The following is a 15,698-nucleotide window of genomic DNA, read 5'->3' as shown; positions in this document are numbered from 1 at the left end:
CCTGGCTGCAGAAGTCATGCCGTGTGACTGTGAGATGAGGTCATAAAGGATGCTGAGGGCTGCCGTTCCCTTGTGACGTGAGAAGCAGGCTGATCAGCTGAAACCATGACCAGGCGACAGCAATGCTGCTGGTAAAGAGAGAAGAGGTGAAGCCCCCTCAGGGAGGAAGAGAGAGGGGTGGGCTGGCCCAGCAGCTCACCAGGGCCCTCCTGGAAGATGGACTTGGCCTGGCTGTGTGTCTTACCAGTTCAGGTGCCCACGTGCAGGTGAGCAGAGATTAGGGTTTAACTCAGCAGAAATTTTTTAAGCTTAATCTCTCTTTTAAAAAATACAATTCAGGGGTGGGGGAGGGAATAGCTCAGTGGTAGAGCACGTGCTTAGCATGCTCGAGATCCTGAGTTCAATCCCCAGGACCTCCGCTAAAAAAATAAACTTAATGACCTCCCTCCCCTCCAAAAAAGAATACAATTCACAGTGGTGTTTTAGTATGTTCACAAGGTTGTGCCACATCACCACAATATAATTCCAGAACATCTTCATTGCTCCCCGAAAAAACTTGGACCTGTGAACAGTCCGTTTTCTCTTTCCCCGGCCCCAGTAACCACTAATCTTTCTGCCTCTGTGAGTTTCCTTATTCTAGACATTTCATAAAACAGAATCACGTGGCCTTGTTTGCCTGGCTTCTTGCCCTGAGTGTAACGTCTTTAAGGTCATCCATTCTGTAGCCTGCATCAGAATATCATTCCTTTGTACGGCCCCTTTGTATGGATAAAACAGATTTTGTTTGTCACAGTTGCCACCACTTCCAACATCACTCATGATATCTGGGTATGTCAGCACCTACTAATGTCAAGTTTGAAACAATCCCTCAAGGGACACTTTAAAAATTAGCGGTGTTAGGGGTGGATAGCTCAGTGGTATAGCGTGTGCTTAGTGTGCATGAGGTCCTGGGTTCAATCCTCAGTACTTCCAGTAAAAAAATAAAAGTTAAAAAATTATTTTAAATTTTTAAAAAATTAGGAGTGTATGTTTATGTCTAGAATTAGAATTATAGGAATTAAGGCAAAGAAAGCAAGGAAACAGGGTTCAGAGATGGAAGAAGAAAGGGATTTGTGGGGAGGAAAGGGTTCTGCGCTGACTCAGCAGGGACAGAGGCAGTCTATCAAACAGGCCGGTGGCTCAACTTGGGCATGGAGCTGATGGTTCTCTAGGAAGATGCAGATTCGAGGAGTGGTCCTACACGGGGTAGCAAAATACATTTTGTTCCAGTGGAAATGTGACCACGAGACAAATGACTGGGTACCACCAATAACGGCGAATCCGGGAGAAAACTTCGTCCCAGACGTAGATCTTGTGGTCAGAGCTGTTTTCATCTGACACTGGCAAGGTTCTCCAATGTCCTTGGGTAAGCCCCAGAAGAGGGTGGCTGCCACCCTGCCTGGGGTGGGATTGCAGGCTTCTGCTAGATGTCCTACTTATAGTTTGAAAGTTGGAGCCTCTCACCAACTTAACACCTAAGAGGCACCTTGGAGTTGTGCAGTGTGAACCCAGCAGAGGGCTTCCTGTTGCTGAGGGCTTGATTTCAGAGAACACCACGATCCTATCGGCCTAGTGGAGGCAAGGATCTTTTGGTTCTTTTGGACCTACTAACCGACACCGTGCAGGACATTAAGGCCTCCTCACATCTTCCAATTCAGTCACCTTGGGTGTCCTTGGTGGAAAAGGACAGAAACCGACAGTGGTTGACTTGAGCAGAAAAGGGCCCTGTTGGCAGGGTTTCAGGTCAGGAAGAGCTGGAGAAGGAGGCATGGAAAAGGGCCATAATCAAGGGAAGAAAGGGCAGAGACCTCTCTGGGATGCCCCTTGGGCTGCCCCGTCCCAGACATGCCTCCAGACTCCGCACCTAGTGTTTCTGGAGCTTTCCGTGGTAAGCAGAATGATACCTCCCGCCTCCCCCAACAAACCTCACGGGGTGCCCACAAGTCAAGGATGCAGGCAGCCTCTAGAAGCTGGAAGTTAAGAGAACAATCCTCTCCAGAGCCTCCAGGAGGAATACAGTCATGTCCACAGCTTGATTTTATCCCCTGCTCTATTTCAACCTCCAGAGCTTTAAAGTAATAAAAACTGTTTTAAAAATTAATAAAATTGTGTTGTTTTAAGCCACAAAGTTCGTGGTAATTTCTTACAGCAGCAAGTATAAAAATGAATACAGGATTTCTGGGCACAGGCCCCAGGATGGGTATTTTTCAAGCTCTCCAGGTAACTCCAATGAGCAGGCAGGGTGGAGTGTTTCTGGAAAAACCCATGAAGAGAGCTGATAATTCATGCTGGTGAAGCCCCAGCATTCTGTTGGAGACCTGCTGCACCCTGCTAACAGTGTTAGACACAGATTAAGATCCTCTGATCTAGGGTGTCAATGGAAATTCAATTAACTATCAAGTTAAGAAGGGAAAAAGAGGGGAATTTTATTCCAGCCAAACTGAGGATTATAACCTGGGAAGCAGATTCTCAGAAAGCTCTGAGAACTGTTTTGCCTGTTAGAAGTCAAAGGCACAGTTATGTCCATTTTTGAGACAAAGAATCATACATCAAAATGACATACTGATATTTTACATAAAGTTCATCAAGGACATGTAGTCCAGGTGAGCACCTAAGACCATGACCCCTATGAGCCGGAAAAGAACACTATTAAGAAGTTACATCCCTAGCGTTGTCAGAAGAAAGGGGGAAAAATGATCTTCATGGTCAAGCAGACGTTCCCACGTTTGAGGAGTTCTGTTTAACGAGTGGTGCATGTGCATGCTGCACACTAGGGAGGGAGGGAGGAGACCCAAATACAAAGAATTTTATGCTCAGTTTTTTCTTGTCCTGTCTTAAAATACAAATTTTATTTCATCAGGGGAACACGGAAAACATGGACGACAAGGAAGACTCCAGCCACCTCATGGAGTGGATTCCACTCTGGTTTCATATCAGACACGCAAGTGGGCTAGACTCAGGGGATGGGCAGTGGGTTGAAGCTGTTCCCTCACGTTTCTCGGTTCCCTGTATCACTGGTCACTGTCCACAGGTAGGATGTGGAAGGAGGGAGGAAGTTCTGAGTACACGGCGCTAGTGTGTGCGGCGACCCGAGCACACATCCCTTCTGCACTGCCAGGCACTCTCTTCTGGGATGAGATTCTCCAAAGGATCTCACATCCCCTCCTGAGAAACCACTGGGTCCTCAAGGGTGAAGTCCCCAAGGAATCCAAGAATGAGAGAAAATGTGGCTGTCACACACTTTTCTAGAGATATTTCCCAGAAGCCAGGTAGCACTTAGCTTCTTAGTTACTTGTCTCTTATCTTCCTGAAATTCTCAGAAAAAGGAGGTAAATAGTCTACAGGACCCCAGTTCTTTTCTGGATTGTTTTCATCTGTTATCTAGTAACATCACAGGAACATTTAGTTTAATATTTTTAAATGGGAAAAGTCAAATCAACTATTTATCCATTCCGCTTTCATCCTCACCCAGGTGCAGACATATTTTGCTATGACAGCACAATTGTGCACAGCATTCATTTTCACATAATTAGGCCTTACAGAAAATTCATGAAACACAGTAGAAACCACACAGATGGCCCCAAATGATCAAATAGCTCAGTGAAAAAAATTTGTATTACATTTCCGTCATCTGTTTCGATCTTCGTATCAATAATGTAATCATTCTAGAAAGAACTTTCCCCACATCAGTGTTTATGTTATTCATTTTGTCTTTGTAATGGTTCCTTCTCAGTAAGCCTTGGTTTTATTAAGAACACTGCCTAGTTGATTAACTTTTGTAGGACTGTGTCATAAATGCAGAGATTGACCATAAATCATTAACACTAAAAAATTTTATTTAACAGTTTTCTTCAAGAATGGGTTCTCTGATGTCTGACCAGGGAAGGGTCTGAAAGCCTTTCTGCACTGATTACATGCATAGAATTTCCTTCACGATGAATTCTTTGGTGTTCCATAAGTCAGATAGTCTGCTGAAGGCTATTTCACATTACCTTCATGTGGGGTTTTTGCCCATATGAATTTTTTGATTTACAGTAAGATAAAAGTCCCATCTAAAGATTTCCCTCATTGACCACATCTATAGAGATTCTCTGTAATATGGGTTCTTTGGTGTTCAATAAGATAAGAAAACTGGTTGAAAGATTTTTTACACTTACGACATTCATGAGATTTCTCTCTAGTGTGAGTTCTCTGACGAGTGACAAAGTGAGAACTCCAACTGAAGCATTTCCCACACTGATTACACTCATAAGGCTTCTTTCTCTTCAACGTAAGTTCTTTGATGTGAAATAATGTCAAAGCTTTGAGGGAAAGATTTCGTATTTTAACTACATTCATAAGGCTTCTCCCCATTCTGCTTTCTTTGATACACATTAAAATCAAGGATGTGACTGTAAGACTTCCCACATCAATCACAACAGAAGAGTTTCTCTTCAGGGTGACTTTTCTGATGCCCGGTTAGTTGAGGCCTCTTGCCGAAAGCTCTGCCGCTTCATGACATTGATGGGGTCTCTCCAGAACAAGTTACATAATGTCTGACAAATTGGGAGCATCAGCTGAAAGACGTCCCATGTTGATTACATCCATGCAGTTTTCCTCAGATGTGAGTTCCTTAATGTGCAACCAGGTGAGAACTCTATGCAAAATACTTACCACATTACGTCCACAAGGCTTCTCTCCAGTATGAGTTCTCCCGGTTTGAGAAAGGAAAGAGTTGTGAAGGAAGGTGTTTTTTTTTTCTTTCCATATTTATTACAATTGTACAGATTCCTTTTCAATAGGGATTCTCTGGTGTTCATTAAGGGATATACTGTGGTTAAATTTTTTTCTATTTAAAAGGTTTTTTTCATACTTTTTTGTTTCTTTTCCTGTATGAATTTTGTTCTAATTATTCAAGGGTAAGCCATAGCAGAAAGAATGGTCACTGTCCATGTAGTTATATGGTTTATCTTTTGTTTCTTTCTTATTAGTTGATTAAAGTGGAAGGTGTAGTAGTGTAGTGTTGCACACTCACTTTTGTATATTTCTCACTTCCATGGTTTTCCCAGTAATTGTTGAAAATTGACTTATTTTTCAAACTTTTACCCTGTGAGTCTGGTTTATGGAAATGCTTTGTCCTATGAAGCATCTGGAATGGGAGAAAGTTGGAACTCAGATTACAATGGCCCCATAAGTCATCATTATCACTGCCTCTCTCCTGGATGAGTGTTTTCTTTGGGGGTACATACCACTTCTCTCAAATTTTTGTCTTGGATACCCCAGCAGTTCCTCATCTGGAAGTTACTATCCCAAAATTCTCCAAATGAAAAGCACTAAGGATCACATTACCAAATTTTTCATTTTAATACCAGGGGACAGTCCCTCCTCAAAAATGCCCTGCTTTGAATTCCAGCTTTTTCTGTCATTTGGGTTTTTCCAACCTGAAAGAAAGAAAAACAACTTTGAATGCTTGGTGGAAAAGTGCTAAAGTGGGAATGGTTGGATAAAGCTGAAACTGAGTATGTATTCCTTCTTTCTTTCTTTCTTTCTTTCTTTCTTTCTTTCTTTCTTTCTTTCTTTCTTTCTTTCTTTCTTCTTTCTTTCTTTCTTTCTTTCTTTCTTTCTTCTTCCTTCCTTCCTTCCTTCCTTCCTTCCTTCCTTCCTTCCTTCCTTCCTTCCTTCCTTCCTTTCTTTCTTTGTTTTTGGTTGAGGGGAGGCGACTAGGTTTTTATTTACTCTAAAGGAGGTACTGGATACTGAACCCAGGACCTTATGCAGGCTAAGCACGTGCTCTACCATTGAGCTATACCCTTCCCCCTACATGTTTATTTTCAATCAAAGGCCAATAATGTAGGCAATCAATCTTTAGGAGGGGAATTAAGTGGAAAGTGGGGATGGAAGAACTGTCTTTACTGTCCAAAAAGGGAGATAGTTCTCCCAAGAGTCTTGGCACAAAATAGGGAAGGGTTCTGAATTATTTTTTTCTTCCGGTTTTATAGAGAGATCATTGACATACAGCACTGTGTAAGTTTCAGGTGCACAGCATCATGATTTGACAGACATACATCATGGACTGGTGACCACAGTAAATTTAGTGAGCAATCATCATCTTATACAGATATAAAATTAAAGCAATAGAAAAAATTTCCTTGTGATGAGAACTCTTAGTACTTACTCTCTTGACAAGTTTCATATATAACATACAGCAAAGCAGTGTTAATTTTATTTATCATATTGTACTTTACATTACTAGTACCTACTTATAACTGGAAGTTGGTACCTTTTGACCATCTCCATCCAACACCCCTCTCCCCACCCTTCACCTCTGGTAACCACAAATCTGATCCCTTTTTCTACGAGTTTGTTTCTGAAGTGTAATTGACCTACAGCACTATGCTAGTTCCCATTACAGAAGAATTCTGAGTTATTAATGATTGTGTTCCACGCAGAAGAGCAGAGCGAAGACTCTCCTCAGAACACATTTCAGGTGAGGAAGTCCCACCTCCTGGGCCTTTTCCTTGCTGTTTGACAGTATCATTTTTATCTTCTCAAGACACCAAAAACACATTCCAAATCCGAAATTCTTTAGAATCAAGGTCAGGTGAATAGTTCTACATACTCTTGGGAAATGCAATAGGAGGAGTCCTACAGGACAGAGCTCCAGAAACTGGAATTCTGATCATGACTCATCCATTTAAAAGTTCTGTTCTTTGGAGAATCATCTTAATCTCTCAAGAGTCTCATTTCGCTCATCAATAATTCAGGGAGGTCGTTATGAAGATGAAATTTGCAGTTCATTGTTTATGATAGTATTTTACTATTTGTACTATTATTGTCACTAAATACATTTTTACTAATGAAATGAAATGGCTCTTAAACATATTAAAAGATGCCCATAGTTAGAGAAATTCTCAACTTTAGAGAAATGCAAATTAGAACTACACTGGAATACCATTTCTTACATGTCAGATTGGCAAAGATTTGTAAGTTTGATGCCTTACCCAGCTGATGAGATAGTGGGGAATGGGCCCTCCCATATGTTGTTTGTGGGATGCAAAATGATGTGGGCACAGAGCATCCACTGCAGCACTGTTTGTAACAGTAAAACCTTCCATACAGCTTATGTGTCATCAGCAGGGGGCTGGTGGAAGGAGCCGCGGTCCTCTCACACAGCAGTGCCCTGGGCAGCTGCCAGAGAGTGATCGTCCACCAACGGATGAGGTGGACACAGGGAAGTACGTCGCAGCACTACGTGTGGTGTGGGACCTCTTACCTAAGGAAGCATGTGGGACACACATGCAGGACATATTTTCTTATATGCTTTTTAATGGAAGGATAATTCAAAGGTTATATAAATGATTAGCAGTGGGAGAGGGCAGGAAGAGAGGGAGGAGCGGGCACAGACTAGGCTTCTCGGAGTCTACTTCTGTTTTCTGGTTTTCACTTTGGAACCATGAAAGTGCTTTACATAATTATAAATTCAGTGATTTCTAAGTGATCTCTAGAAATTGAAAAGTATCCCCTGGAAAGCTTATCACGTGGATAATTATTTCCATTAACTTTGTTTTTTCCCTTTTTTTTCCTGAGGTGTAGTTGATTTATAATGTTACTTTTAGGTTTCATGAACTCTATTTTTTCTTCCTTGTCTTTACCTTGTGTGTTTTTGAGAAGGAAAAGCCGGGCTGGGCTAACAAGATAACTCAGAAATCTAAGTGTAACAAGTGTTGGATTACTGATCTGAGTTCTGCTGGGATAACTCGGAAATCTAAGTTAATAAGTGTCAGTTTGCTGATTCCCTGCTCATGTTTTTTTGCTAGCCAGCTGAATTTTCAAAGAGACATATCTGGCCTTGAAATGTTGTTTTGCTGCCTCCCTGCCTCTACTTTTGTAATAATGATGCTGCTAGAGCTGTTCCATGCCTATTGGCCAAATACCCCAAGCTTGTAATTAACCCTATAAAACCTCATGCACATGTCTTGGAGGTGCTCAGAGCTTTGGAGCAGAAGCCCCTCAGAGCCCACCGGTGTAATAAATCTGAGTACTCCAACCCTCCGAGTGGTGCTTGTTTCTTGGCTGGCCTGTCATTTCCGTAACATTTCTGGAGGCCCCAGCGAGATACAACCACGCTGGCCCCTTGAGCCGCTGGACTGGTGGCTCCGGCCGACCGGGGGACGGGACTCCGGCAGCGAACGAGGTGGCGCCGCCCGACGGTATTCCGGGTTCTCTTTCGTGACGGCAACTCGGCCCCCGGGTGGCTGGGCTACAACCAGAGCCAGACTCCGTGGAGGGACGGACAGACTCACCAGGTGGCCGTCTGGACAAGGTAGGAACCCCCGGGAGGTATCAGGTCCTGTCCCATTGGACAGAAGAGGAGGCTGATCCCCTCCTACAGGCTCTCCGTCTGATGGTATTTCAGATGGGGAAATCAGATCAGGTATCAGGTCCTGTCCCAGTGGACAGAAGAGGAGGCGGATCCCCTCCTACAGGAAACAGGATATTGGTATTGGTGGGAGGAATGTTGTTAACCTCTGTGTGTGTGTGTGTGTGTGAGTGAATGAGCGGCCTGTGAAGCATGCGATCAGGCTCGAGTTTGTAGCTCCACGGCATTCTGCTACGGAGTTCGAGTGAGTCCCAACCTGCGGTTCCGTGGTGACCTCATACAGCTCAGGGAGGTATCGGTCCCTCAGGGTCCCGATCGGAGTTAGCGGCTTATACTGACCCGCCAAACCTAAGAGGCACCTTCGTCCCCGCAAGGGGAGCGGCCAGGCGGACACAACGAAAACCCTCCCTTGTCTTGTCTGCGACACCGGCACAGGGTGGCTACACTGGGAGGGAAAAGGACATAGACAGCCAATGAGTCATCGCCCCTGTGCCCTCGGAGGCTAAGATGCTATTTCTATGAGAAAGTCTCCTACCTGATTCTGTCACAGAACACCTGAGACTTATTGTTCCCCTACTGAACTGACCCAAATAGTGCCCCTTTTGCCTAGCCTCAGACCCCCAGGACTCAAATTTAGAAGACGAATTCCTTCAGGACCAGGCTCACCCAGCCTCGGAGGTCCCTTTTCTAGTCCATTTGTTTTACCATCTGTCGTCAGTCCCACGCCCCTGATACGTTAGTTCAGAATATAGAGAGAATTTAATGAAGAAAGTCCCTGGAACTGCTTGAGGCCTTGAGCTCCAGAGACATCAGCTGTGACTGGAACCCAGAGTCCCTGACCAAGTTAGCCTTAAAACAACTCATAGACCCAGCAAGAGAGCAGTCTCTCTGGGAACTCCGGTGTTTTGAAGAGTAAAGAAAAAAAGATATAAAGGCTACCTTCCTAAACATCTAAAACAACAGATCTATTATCCTTAAACATCTAAAAAGAATGGGAGGCTCTAAGTCGAAACCCACCACTCTAGGCTGCATGATTAAGAATTTCAAAAAGGGGTTCTCAGGAGACTATGGAATTCGAATAATCCCCGGCAGGCTCCGCACTTTGTGTGAGCTTGAATGGCCGGCCTTTGGAGTCGGGTGGCCCTCAGGAGGAACTCTGGACCTAGCAACAGTGCGAGCAGTCTATCAAATAATCACTGGAACCCCAGGCCACCCAGATCTATTCCCTTACATTGACTCCTGGCTAAATATCGCCCAGACTCTACCCCCATGGATTCGGTTTTGCTCAAATGGACCTGGACAATACAAGATATTAGCAGCTCAGCCGGTCCAGGCCAAAAAGACAGTCAAATACTTGGGATTTATTATCTCAGAGGGACACCGAGCCCTAGGACCAGAACGAAAACAAGTTATTTGTGCCATACCCAGACCGGAAACAAAAAGAAAACTGCGAGAGTTCCTGGGCGCAGCTGGGTTTTGCCGGATCTGGATCCCCGGGTTTTCAAAAATAGCCAAGCCCCTCTACGAAGCAACTGCTGGATCAGGAAAAGAAACCCTCATATGGGAAACTAAACGAGAAAATGCCTTTAGGCAATTAAAGGAACTGCTCACCCAAGCCCCAGCACTAGGCTTACCAGATGTAACACGAGAGATTAACCTGTTTGTACATGAAAGAGACCAAACCGCTCTTGGAGTCCTGACTCAGAATGTGGGGCCATGGCAGCGACCTGTGGCCTATTTGTCTAAAAGACTGGGCCCTGTAACATCAGGATGGCCACCCTGTTTACGGGCCCTCGCTGCCACAGCCCTCCTGGTCAACGAGGCAAACAAACTCACACTGGGACAGACTTTAAATGTAAAAGTGCCCCATTCTGTGGTGGCCCTAATAAACGGCCCAGGTTACAAATGGATAACTAACACAAGGATGACCCACTACCAGGGGCTTCTATGTGAAAATCCAAGAGTCCGTCTAGAGACTGTGCAAACCTTAAACCCAGCCACATATTTGCCTGAGGGGGAAGGGCAGCCTGACCACGACTGCGAAAAAATCATCAAAGAGGTGTATGCAAGCAGGCCTGATCTAACCGACAAGCCCCTGCAAAACCCAGACCTGGAACTTTTCACAGACGGCAGCAGTTACATGCAAGATGGACAACGGTGAGCAGGTTACGCTGTAACAACAACCCGAGAGGTAATAAAGATAGAGTCCCTTCCCCCAGGATGGTCTGCTCAGCGAGCAGAGATCTGGACACTGGTCCAGGCACTAAGGGAAGGGAAAAGAAAACAAGTCAATATATACACCGATTCCAAATATGCATTTGCAACCTTGCATGTACATGGAGCCATCTATAAGGAGAGAGGACTTTTAACTGCTGGAAAAAAAAAATCAAAAACAAAAAAATTTTACAGTTACTGGAGACAGTATGGGATCCAAAGAAAGTGGCCGTTATTCACTGTAAGGGACACCAAAGAGAAAATGACCCTGTGAGCCAGGAGAACAGGCTGGCTGATCAAAAGGCAAGAGAAGCAGCCACCTGGGAACACTCAGTAATTAAAGTTATGGCAGCGCCAGAGCTACCCACTGCCCCAGAATGTAGCCACGACGAAAACAAGTGGGCACAGGCTGAACGAGGAAAGAAAGAAAAGGACGGATGGTGGATCATGACGGATGGAAGGGTTTTCATCCCAAAACGACTAGCTTATCGTCTAGTCCAACAACAACACGAAGCCACACATATGGGAAAAACGGCTTTGGAGGCCCTCTTAAAGCAATATTTCCTAATTTCTCGTCTCCCTATTCTGTGTGCATCAGTTTCCCAACGCTGCTTGCTCTGTGCACAAAACAATCCAAAACAAGGGCTAACTGGGCCAATGGGAATACAGCGATGCGGACTGGCTCCCTTTGAAGATTTAGAAGTGGACTTTACTGAACTTGGGCCCAGTAAGGGATATAAGTACCTGCTGGTTTTCGTCTGCACCTTCACAGAGTGGATAGAGGCCTACCCCACCAGGACAGAGAAAGCAAAGAAAATGACAAAGGCTCTCCTCAGGGATGTTATCCCTCGATTTGGAATGCCTACCTCCATCGGGTCTGACAATGGACCTGCCTTTGTGGCAGAAATTGTACAGCAAGTGGCAAAGGCACTGAGCAACCGCTGGAACCTGCACACAGCATACCAGCCTCAAAGCTCAAGGAAGGGTCAAAAGAGCGACTGCACCTCAGACGGAGGGTCCCTGAAAAACTGAGAGTGTCCCGGGAGACCCGCTCAAGATCAAGATCAAGAGGGACCAGAAAAGGATCGACGAGCCCTGCTCTAGCCACACCCGGAAGCTGGCTAGTCAACGCACGGCCGAAGCTTGAGGAAAGCTCAACGCAGCTGTTAAATGTATTTCTTTTGTGCTCCCTTGCCTCTTTCCTTGTTTGCTATAGCAGTCTGCGTACTAGCAGTGGGGCTAGCTAGCGCCGCCCCACCTGACTGGAACATAGGCCATAAAATCCTGATAGCTATTTTATACCTTGTTATAATTAGTGCCATCACTGCAGCATCATGTCTAAGATAATCATAAGGCTGATGCTACTGACGCTAATGACCTCACTCCCCTTGGCTGCACGATGCACCTGCATGGAGCCGGGTGACAAGTGGTCCATGTACCAACCTGTATTTTCAGCTTACAGGTAAATTCAGCCACAATCTCCAACAAATAGCAGAAACCCTGGAAACTCTGCAAAATCAGATTGACTCTCTGGCCGAGGTGGTCTTACAAAACAGAACGGATCTGGACTTACTCACGGCCAAAGAGGGGGGACTATGCCTCTTCCTAAACAAAGAGTGTTGTTTTTATGCCAATTAATCAGGAATTGTCAGAGAAATGGTTCAAGAGTTACAAGACTGAGTGAAAAAGAAAAAAACATATTTTAGATAAGAGCCCATGGACAGGCCCCTGGGGCTGGATCTCCTGGCTGGCACCATTCACAGGTCCCTTACTCCTGATTTTTGCAGTTCTGCTAATTGGGCCCTGTGTCCTAAACTTCCTGACCCACTTTGTCAGTGAGCAAATAGAGGCTATAAAACTCCAGATGTTAGCCTCCAATTATGAGCCCCTGCAACAGGTAAATGATGATGCTTACTCCAACAAGGGTTGTGAAAGCATCAAGAGGGGGGAATGTGAAGGAAAAGCCCAGATGGGCTAACGAGCTAAGTCACAAATCTAAGTGTGGTAAGTGTCGGTTTACTGATCTAAGTTCTGCTGGGCTAACTCATAAATCTGAAGTTTAGTGTCAGTTTACTGGGCTAACAAGCTAACTCGTAAATCCAAGCTCAACAAGTGTCAGTAACGTGATCTGTTCCAAATTGACAAGCTCCAGAGTACTGATTCCTTGCTTTTTGTTGTTTGAACCTTATTGGCTAATAGCCCCATACTTGTAATTAACCCTATAAAACCTCATGTGCACGTCTTGGAGGTGCTCAGAGCTTCGGAGCAGAAGCCCCTCTGAGCCCGCCGGCGTAATAAATCTGAGTACTCCAACCCTCTGAGTGGTGCTTGTTTCTTGGCTGGCCTGTCATTTCCGTAACAGAATGATCAAAATAAACATCACAGAAGTGCACCAGATATAATGTACCTTCTGATATGATGCAAAGGGAACACATGTACCACGTATGAAAGATTCTCAAACATACATACAAATTTGAATCTAATTAAGCCTCTAACTACCAGTTTACAGAAAAAACAAGGAAAAAGAGAAATTAAACTACAGAATATCATTACAAAATCCAAACTGTGGTAAACCCTACAGGAAAAATTTACCTGTCTTTAATAAATGGAAATAAAAGGAAAAAGCATATGTGGAGGAAACCCATAAACTACAAGACTCAAGCATACATTAACCACATGCAAGGTGTGAACCTTGTTCTGATCCTAATTGGAAGAAGCAAAATGTAAAAGAACAAGTCACAATTTGGGATAATTAAAACACTGGATATTTGATATTAAGGAATCATTGCTAATATTTTAGGTGTGTTAATGATTTTGTAGTTGTATATTTAAAAGTCATTTTTCCCCATTATCTTTTTTTTCTAATAGGTGTCGGTAACCTTATGTACTATTAACAGCTTTACTGAGACAACTCACATACAATTCACCCACTTACGTTGCAGAATTCAATGTTTTTTAATATACTCAAGAGTTTTACAGTCATCACTACAATCAATTTTAGAACAGTTTTGCTGGGAAACAAGCTGCTGGAAAACAAGCCGCTGGAAAATGAACAGCTGGAAAACAAGCTGCACCTAAATTTCCATGAGCTTAAAATGTTATATTCACACTTGCTTGCTTAAAATGCACATGCTTGCTTTGTTTTAATGTTTTATGCAGTAGATGACCTATAGCACGTATTATGCTAAAGAAAAGTTGTGGTGAGCAATCCTGAGATTGACCATAAGGGCACAAAGGAGGGCAGATATTTCCTTAGGGTAAAACAATGGAAAGCCAGATCATCCATTAACAGAACTTTGTTTGGGCATGAAAGTATGCGGTTAAGCCCAGGGGGACTATTTGCTATCTCAAGATGTCCCGGAGGCAATAACAGGATAGATTTAGAAATTTTGCATACCCCGAGGAGGGTGATTGTTCCTGGAAGGGAAGGCCTGAAATTAATCAGTTAACCAGCAAGCAGAACTTAGTGCTGATCACATGGAATATCTAAAGCCCCACCTGTTTGAATGCATTTTTTTCTGAGCTGTATACTCCTAATAAATATGATGCTGACCAGGCTTTTGGGACTCTGGGTCCACGAGATCTTGAGTCACCCAGTTCCATTTTACTCTTTACTCTGCCTCTTTATTTCTTAAGTCTTGCTTTGCTCTGTCAGACACGGTCCCGAGCTGCGCTGGATGCAGCACATTTTCATCACCCCAAAAGAAACATTTAGCAGTTATATTTCCCCCAAAACTCCTCCAGCCATAGGTAACCACTAATTTACTTTCTGTACGGATTTGCCTATTCTGGAAAAAGACCATTATTTTTCAGAGACATATTCTTAGGCATTTACATGTGAAATGATGGATCTGGGATTTGCTTCAAAATAAACCAGTGGTGGCTGAGAGTAGGTGGGAATAGATTAAACTTAAAAAGCAGAATGCTGACAGTAAATGCAGCTGAGTAAGGCATAGGGGAAGCTTGGGATTTCAACACACTATTCTCTTGACTCTTGTATGTTTGAAATTTTCAATAATAAAACCAAACAGGGTTGTCTATTTTACAGTAGTGAAAAGTCCCAAGGTGGGCACAGACAATACTACTTGATTCAGTGACTCAGGGAGGATCCCATTACTGATTCCGGTTCTTTCCATCTTTCTGCTCTGCTCTGCCATTCTCAGCATGCTGACTTTGCCCCTTGGGCTGGTTTTCTCATGATGCTGGCAAGGCAGGACTGTTCCACATATTACATGCAGACAACACTGTCCAGAAGCAGTACAAGGAGACACACTAGTGTCTTATATCCATTATAAAAGAGAGGGAAGCTGCCCCAGAAGCCCCCAGCCGACTTGCCACTTCTCCTTGGCCAGAATGCCCTTGCCTGATTCACACTCAAGAGGCATGAGGCTATCCAGACTCTTCATCTGGAAGTTAAGTTCTAGACTTTCTGGAAGAATCTGCAAATTGCACGGTCACCTGCGCAAGTATGAAGTAGGCAAATAAGGTGATGACCATAGAGTAAAGCAACCAGGAAGGTCACACCCAGGAGAATCTGCAAGGAAGACTGGTCACTGGAGTATCCCAGATACCAAAACACAATCCAGGAGCTTATCTATGCCTGACGTTCCGTGGAGCCAGAGTGGTTCCCGCCAGAAGGCCGGCCCAGTAAGTTTTCCTGTGGCCTCTCCCTCCTTGAAGAGCCAGGACAGGCGAGCAGGTATGCGGGTCTCAGCCCCACTAGGCAGTAAGACTGAACACACAAACGGTGGCCAGACCACATGTATCAGAGCTCTCTGATCCACAACCTCAGTAGCAACAGGCCCCAAACAGTCGGGACTTGGTCCGTAACTGCCAGCTGCACAGTTTTTTGGCCGCTTGTCCCACCGAGGACCAACCAGAGGAAGCCAAATAGGCTCCCCTGAGCAATCATATAGAATGACCCACTACTAGTTAGCCGGCCAACTTCCACACTCCGCCAAGAGGCCCCAGGACACGGCCGAGGCCTTCCCCATTTGTCGCTGTCACGCTTTCCCCTCTGCCGGCCTCTGGGCTTCTGCCAAACGCTCGGCTGGCGGCGCACTCCCCTCGCAGGCTGGAGCTCTGC

The sequence above is a fragment of the Camelus ferus genome, chromosome 9, assembly GCF_009834535.1.
Source record: "Camelus ferus isolate YT-003-E chromosome 9, BCGSAC_Cfer_1.0, whole genome shotgun sequence".
NCBI lineage: Eukaryota > Metazoa > Chordata > Mammalia > Artiodactyla > Camelidae > Camelus > Camelus ferus.
This window is presented reverse-complemented; position numbering follows the sequence as displayed.